This window comes from Triticum aestivum, chromosome 5D, assembly GCF_018294505.1.
Source record: "Triticum aestivum cultivar Chinese Spring chromosome 5D, IWGSC CS RefSeq v2.1, whole genome shotgun sequence".
Classification (NCBI taxonomy): Eukaryota; Viridiplantae; Streptophyta; class Magnoliopsida; order Poales; family Poaceae; genus Triticum; species Triticum aestivum.
Window position 1 is genome coordinate 121,090,542 of NC_057808.1, and position 6,913 is coordinate 121,097,454.

Below are 6,913 nucleotides of genomic sequence, written 5' to 3' on the forward strand. Positions count from 1 at the left end.
TGGTTCGGCCCCTTGCGGTGAAGGTAAAGGCCTAATCCAGTTGTTGTGGAATTGCTAGGGTTTCGATGACCAGGGAGCGAATCCGCTATGCCTGGCTCTCGAGTTGTTGTTTTCCGTCCCTAAACCGCCGCCGGGTCGTCCCCTTATATACATGGGTTGACGCCCGTCGGTTTACAGAATCCCGAGGCCGGCTCATAAACGTGTCCAGCTCGGCTTCTACCTTGCTTATCTTACAATACAAGCTACATATGATATGGCGGTTTATGTCTACAGGCCATAACCCGCCTCTGGGCCTTGGGCCTTCATGAAGCGCCACATTCCTTGTCTTCATGGGCTTCACATATAAGTAACTCATTATGGGGATAACCCAGCCTCTCCTGGCCGGTTTATACCCAGTAGTAACATCCCCCACACTTACCGTACCACGTACCTATTCCTTTTTGGCGTCTGAAACATTCTGGAAAGTGTCTCTTATGTATTCCTCCGGGGTCACGGTTTCAATAATATTAGTTTCAACATTTATAGGATTACCTGAGATATAATGTTTGATTCTTTGACCGTTCACCACCTTCAGATTTGTGCCTTCGAAGTTGTTGATTTTTATGGCACCGGAACGATAGACCTCCTCGATAACGTAAGGACCTTCCCATTTAGAGAGAAGCTTTCCTGCAAAAAATCTTAAGCGAGAGTTGTATAGCAACACATAATCACCTACATTAAACTTACGCCTTTGTATCCTTTTTTCATGCCATCTTTTAACCTTTTCTTTAAACAGCTTGGCGTTCTCATAAGCCTGGGTTCTCCATTAATCAAGTGAGCTAATGTCAAATAGCCTCTTCTCACCGGCAAGTTTGAAATCATAATTGAGTTCTTTAATGGCCCATATGCCTTATGTTCTAGTTCGAGAGGTAAGTGACATGCTTTTCCATAAACCATTTTATACGGAGACATACCCATAGGATTTTTATATGTAGTTCTATGGGCCCATAATGCATCGTCAAGTTTCTTGGACCAATTCTTTCTAGATCTATTAACAGTCTTTTGCAAAATTAATTTGAGCTCTCTGTTACTCAATTCTACTTGACCGCTAGACTGTGGGTGATAAGGAGATGCAATTCTATGATTAACATCATACTTAGCTAGCATTTTACGGAAAGCACCATGAATAAAATGTGAACCACCATCAGTCATTAGATATCTAGGGACTCCAAACCTCAGAAAAATAACTTCTTTAAGCATCTTAATAGAAGTGTTATGATCAGCACTACTAGTTGGAATAGCTTCTATCCACTTACGTAATCAATAGCAACTAAAATATGTGTATACCCATTAGAGGAAGGAAAAGGTCCCATATAATCGAAGCCCCAAACATCAAATGGTTCAATAACAAGTGAATAATTCATAGGCATTTCTTGACGTCTACTAATATTACCAATTCTTTGACATTCATCACAAGATAAGACAAACTTACGAGCATCCTTAAAGAGAGTAGGCCAATAAAAACCGGATTGCAATACCTTATGCACAGTTCTATCTCCAGCGTGGTGTCCTCCATAAGCTTCGGAGTGACACTTGCGTAGGATCTGTTCCTATTCATTCTCAGGCACACAACGTCTAATAACACCATCTACTCCTTCTTTATAAAGATGTGGGTCATCCCAGAAGTAATGTCTTAAATCATAGAAAAACTTTTTATTTTGCTGGTATGTGAAACTAGGTGGTATAAATTTAGCAACAATGTAATTAGCATAATCAGCATACCATGGAGCAGTACGAGAAGCGTTTATGACATTTAACTGTTCATCAGGAAAGCTATCATCACTAGGTACCGGGTCATCAAGAACATTCTCTAACCTAGACAAGTTGTCTGCAATGGGGTTCTCAGCTCCCTTTCTATCAATAATATGCAAATCAAATTCTTGTAGTAGGAGAAACCATCTAATAAGTCTAGGTTTAGCATCTTTCTTTTCCATAAGATATTTAATAGCAGCATGATCAGTGTGAATAGTTACTTTAGAATCAACAATATAAGGTCTGAACTTATCACAAGCAAAAACAACTGCTAAAAATTCTTTTTCAGTAGTAACATAATTTCTTTGGGCATTGTCTAGAGTTTTACTAGCATATTGAATAACATTTAATTTCTTATCAACTCTTTGCCCTAGAACAACACCTATAGCATAGTCACTAGCGTCACACATAATTTCAAAGGGTAAATTCCAATCAGGTGGCTGAACGATAGGTGCAGAAATTAATGCTTTCTTAAGTATTTCAAATGCTTCTACACAATCATCATCAAAGACAAATGGTATATCTTTTTGTAATAGATTAGTCAGAGGCCGAGAAATTTTTGAGAAGTCCTTAATGAACCTCCTATAAAAACCAGCGTGACCGAGGAAACTTCTTATACCTTTGATGTCCTTGGGACACGACATCTTTTCAATAGCATCAACTTTAGCTTTATCAACTTCAATACCTCTTTCAGAAATTTTATGCCCCAAGACAATTCCATCGTTAACCATAAAGTGGCATTTCTCCCAGTTCAAGACAAGGTTAGTTTCTTCACATCTGTGCAAAACTCGATCAAGGTTGCTCAAGCAATCATCAAAAGAGGATCCATAAACGAAAAATCATCCATGAAAACCTCACAAATCTTTTCACAAAAATCAGAGAATATAGCCATCATGCATCTTTGAAAGGTAGCAGGTGCATTACATAAACCAAAAGGCATACGTCTATAAGCAGAAGTACCGAAAGGGCAAGTAAAAGTGGTCTTTGCTTGATCATCAGCTGACACAGGTATTTGAGAGAAACCAGAGTAACCATCTAGAAAGCAAAAATGTGTATGTTTGGATAATCTTTCTAGCATTTGATCAATGAAAGGCAAAGGGTAATGATCTTTTTAGTATCTTTATTTAATTTGCAGAAATCAATTACCATCCTATAACCTGTAATAATTCTTTGCGGAATCAATTCATCTTTATCATTAGGAACGACAGTAATACCTACCTTCTTGGGGACACAATGGACAGGACTTACCCACTGACTATCAGCAACGGGATAAATTATACATGCCTCAAGGAGCTTTAATATTTCCTTTCTTACCACTTCTTTCATCTTAGGATTTAGCCGTCGTTGATGATCAATAACCGGTTTGGCGTCTTTCTCCAAATTTATTTTGTGTTGACATAGAGTGGGACTAATGCCCTTAAGATCATCAAGAGTATATCCCATAGCAGCGCGATGCTTCTTCAAAGTTTTCAATAATTTTTCTTCTTCCTTCTCTGAAAGGTTAGCACTAATAATAACAGGATATATCTTCTTTTCATCAAGATAAGCATATTTAAGAGTATCAGGTAGTGGTTTAAGCTCAAACACGGGATCACCCTTGGGTGGAGGAGGATCCCCTAGGATTTCAATAGGCAAATTATGTTTCAGAATGGGTCCCTGTTTAAAGAATACTTCATGTATTTCCCTTCTTTCATTCATAAACATATCATTTTCATGGTCTAGCAAATATTGTTCTAAAGGATCAGTAGGAGGCACAACAATAGAAGCAAGACCAATAATTTCATCATTACTAGGGAATTATTCATCACGGGGTTGTCTACGAAATTTGGAAAAATTAAACTCTTGAGACATATCACCCAAACCAATAGTAACAACATCCTTTTCGCAGTCTATCTTAGCATTAACAGTGTTCAAGAAGGGTCTACCAAATATAATGGGACAAAAGCTATCTTGTGGGGAACCAAGAACAAGAAAATCAGCAGGATATTTAAGTTTCCCACACAAGACTTAAACATCTCTAACAATCCCAATCGGTGAAATAGTATCTGTATTGGCAAGTTTAATTGTAACGTCTATATCTTCTATCTCAGCAGGTGCAAATCATGCATAATTTCTTTGTATAAGGAAATAGGTATTGCACTAGCACTAGCACCCATATCACACAAGCCATGATAACAATGATCTCCTATTTTAACAGAAATAACAGGCATGCCTACCACAGGTCTATGTTTATCTTTAGCACCAGGTTTAGCAATTCTAGCAGTCTCATCACAGAAGTAAATAACATGCCCATCAATATTATCAGCCAAGAGATCTTTAACCATAACAATATTAGGTTCAACTTTAACTTGCTCAGGGGGTGTATAAGTCTAATATTGCTTTTACGAACCACAGTTGAAGCTTTAGCATGATCCTTTATTCTAATGGAAAAGATGGTTTCTCAACATAAGCAGTAGGAACAATAGGATCATTATAAGTGATAGTCTTTCCTTCAACTTTAATAGGTTGAACTACTTTTACTTCTATGGGAGGATGATATTTAAACCACTTCTCCTTAGGGAGATCAACATGAGCAGCAAAAGATTCACAAAAAGAAGCTACTATCTCAGAGTCAAGTCCATATTTAGTGCTAAATTTACGGAAAACATCGGTATCCATAAAAGATTTAACACAATCAAACTTAGGTGTTGTACCTGACTCCTTACCTTCATCGAGATCCCAATCTTCAGAGTTGCGTTTAATTCTTTCCAATAAATCCCATTTGAATTCAATAGTCTTCATCATAAAAGAACCAGTACAAGAAGTATCGAGCATGGAGCAATTGTTGTCAGAAAGCCAAGCATAAATTTTTTGAATAATCATTTCTCTTGAGAGCTCATGATTGGGGCATGAATATAACATTGACTTAAGCCTCCCCCAAGCTTGAGCGATGCTTTCTCCTTCGCGAGGCCAAAAATTATATATATAATTACGATCACGATGAACAAGATGCATAGGATAAAACTTCTGATGAAATTCCAATTTCAATCGCTTATAGTCCCATGATCCCATATCATCACATAGCCTATACCATGTCAATGCATCTACCTTCAAAGATAAAGGGAAGACCTTCTTCTTGATAACATCACCGGGCATACCTGCAAGATTAAATAATCCACAAACTTCATCCACATAGATTAAGTGTAAATCGGGATGCAATGTTCCATCTCCTGCAAAAGGATTAGCTAGTAGTTTCTCTATCATACCCGAAGGAATTTCAAAGTAGACATTTTCAGTAGGTTCAGTAGGTTGAGGAGCAACTCTTTGCTCTACTGGTCGGGGTGAAGATATCCCGAACAAGCCCCTCAAAGGATTATTTTCCATAGTAACAAGTGACAGTAAATTTTAGCACACTATATAATTTTTTCCTTACCAAATTCCACCTACCAAAGGCACTTCACTCCCCGGCAACAGCGCCAGAAAAGAGTCTTGATGACCCACAAGTATAGGGGATCTATCGTAGTCCTTTCAATAAGTAAGAGTGTCGAACCCAAAGAGGATCAGAAGGAAATAATAAGCGGTTTTCAGCAAGGTATTCTCTGCAAGCACTGAAATTATCGGTAACAGATAGTTTTGTGATAGGGTAATTTGTAACGAGTAACAAGTAACAAGTGTAAATAAAGTGTAGAAAGATGGTCCAATCCTTTTTGTAGCAAAGGACAAGCCTGGACAAACTCTTATATAGAGAAAAGCGCTCCCGTGGACACATGGGAATTATCGTCAAGCTAGTTTTCATCACGTTCGTATGATTCGTGTTCGGTACTTCGATAATTTGATATGTGGGTGGACCGGTGCTTGGGTGCGGTCCTTACTTGGACAAGCATCCCACTTATGATTAACCCCTATTGCAAGCATCCGCAACTACAAAAGAAGTATTAAGGTAAACCTAACCATAACATGAAACATATGGATCCAAATCAGCCCCTTACGAAGCAACTCATAAACTAGGGTTTAAGCTTCTGTCACTCTAGCAACCCATCATCTACTTATTACTTCCCAATGCCTTCCTCTAGGCCCAAATAATGGTGAAGTGTCATGTAGTCGACGTTCACATAACACCACTAGAGGAGAGACATCATACATCTCATCAAAATATCGAACGAATACCAAATTCACATGACTACTAATAGCAAGACTTCTCCCATGTCCTCAGGAACAAACGTAACTACTCACAAAGCATATTCATGTTCATAATAAGAGGGGTATTAATATGCATAATGGATCTGAACATATGATCTTCCACCAAATAAACCAACTAGCATCAACTACAAGGAGTAATCAACACTACTAGTAACCCACAAGTACCAATCTGAGGCTTTGGGATAAAGATTGGATACAAGAGATGAACTAGGGTTTGAGAGGAGATGGTGCTGGTGAAGATGTTGATGGAGATTGCCCCCCTCCCAGTGAGAGGAGCGTTGGTGATGACAGTGGCGATGATTTCCCCCTCCCGGAGGGAAGTTTCCCCGGCAGAACAGCTCTGCTGGAGCCCTAGATTGGTTCCGCCTCGTGGCGGCGGAGTTTCTTCCCGAAAGCTTGCTTATGATTTTTTCTCAGATGAAAGACTTCATATAGCAGAAGATGGGCACCGGAGGGCCACCAGGGGGCCCACGAAGCAGGGGGCGCGCCCAGGGGGTAGGGCGTGCCTCCCACCCTCGTGGCCAGGGTGTGGCCCCCCTCTGGTATTTTCTTCGTCCAGTATTTTTTATTAATTCCAAAAATGACTTCCGTGAAGTTTCAGGACTTTTGGAGCTGTGCAGAATAGGTCTCTAATATTTTCTCCTTTTCCAGCCTAGAATTCCTACTGCCGGCATTCTCCCTCTTCATGTAAACCTTGTAAAATAAGAGAGAATAGGCATAAGTATTGTAACATAACGTGTAATAACAGCCCATAATGCAATAAATATCAATATAAAAGCATGATGCAAAATGGACGTATCATCGACACGAGGGAGGGGAGCTGCTAGCTACTTCGCACTTTGCTAGGTGAACCTCGGTTGGGGGGGCATGCATTCATAGCTTAGGATTCCCTTCGTGCCGACACGAGGGAGGGGGGCTGCTAGCTACTTCGCACTTTGCTAGG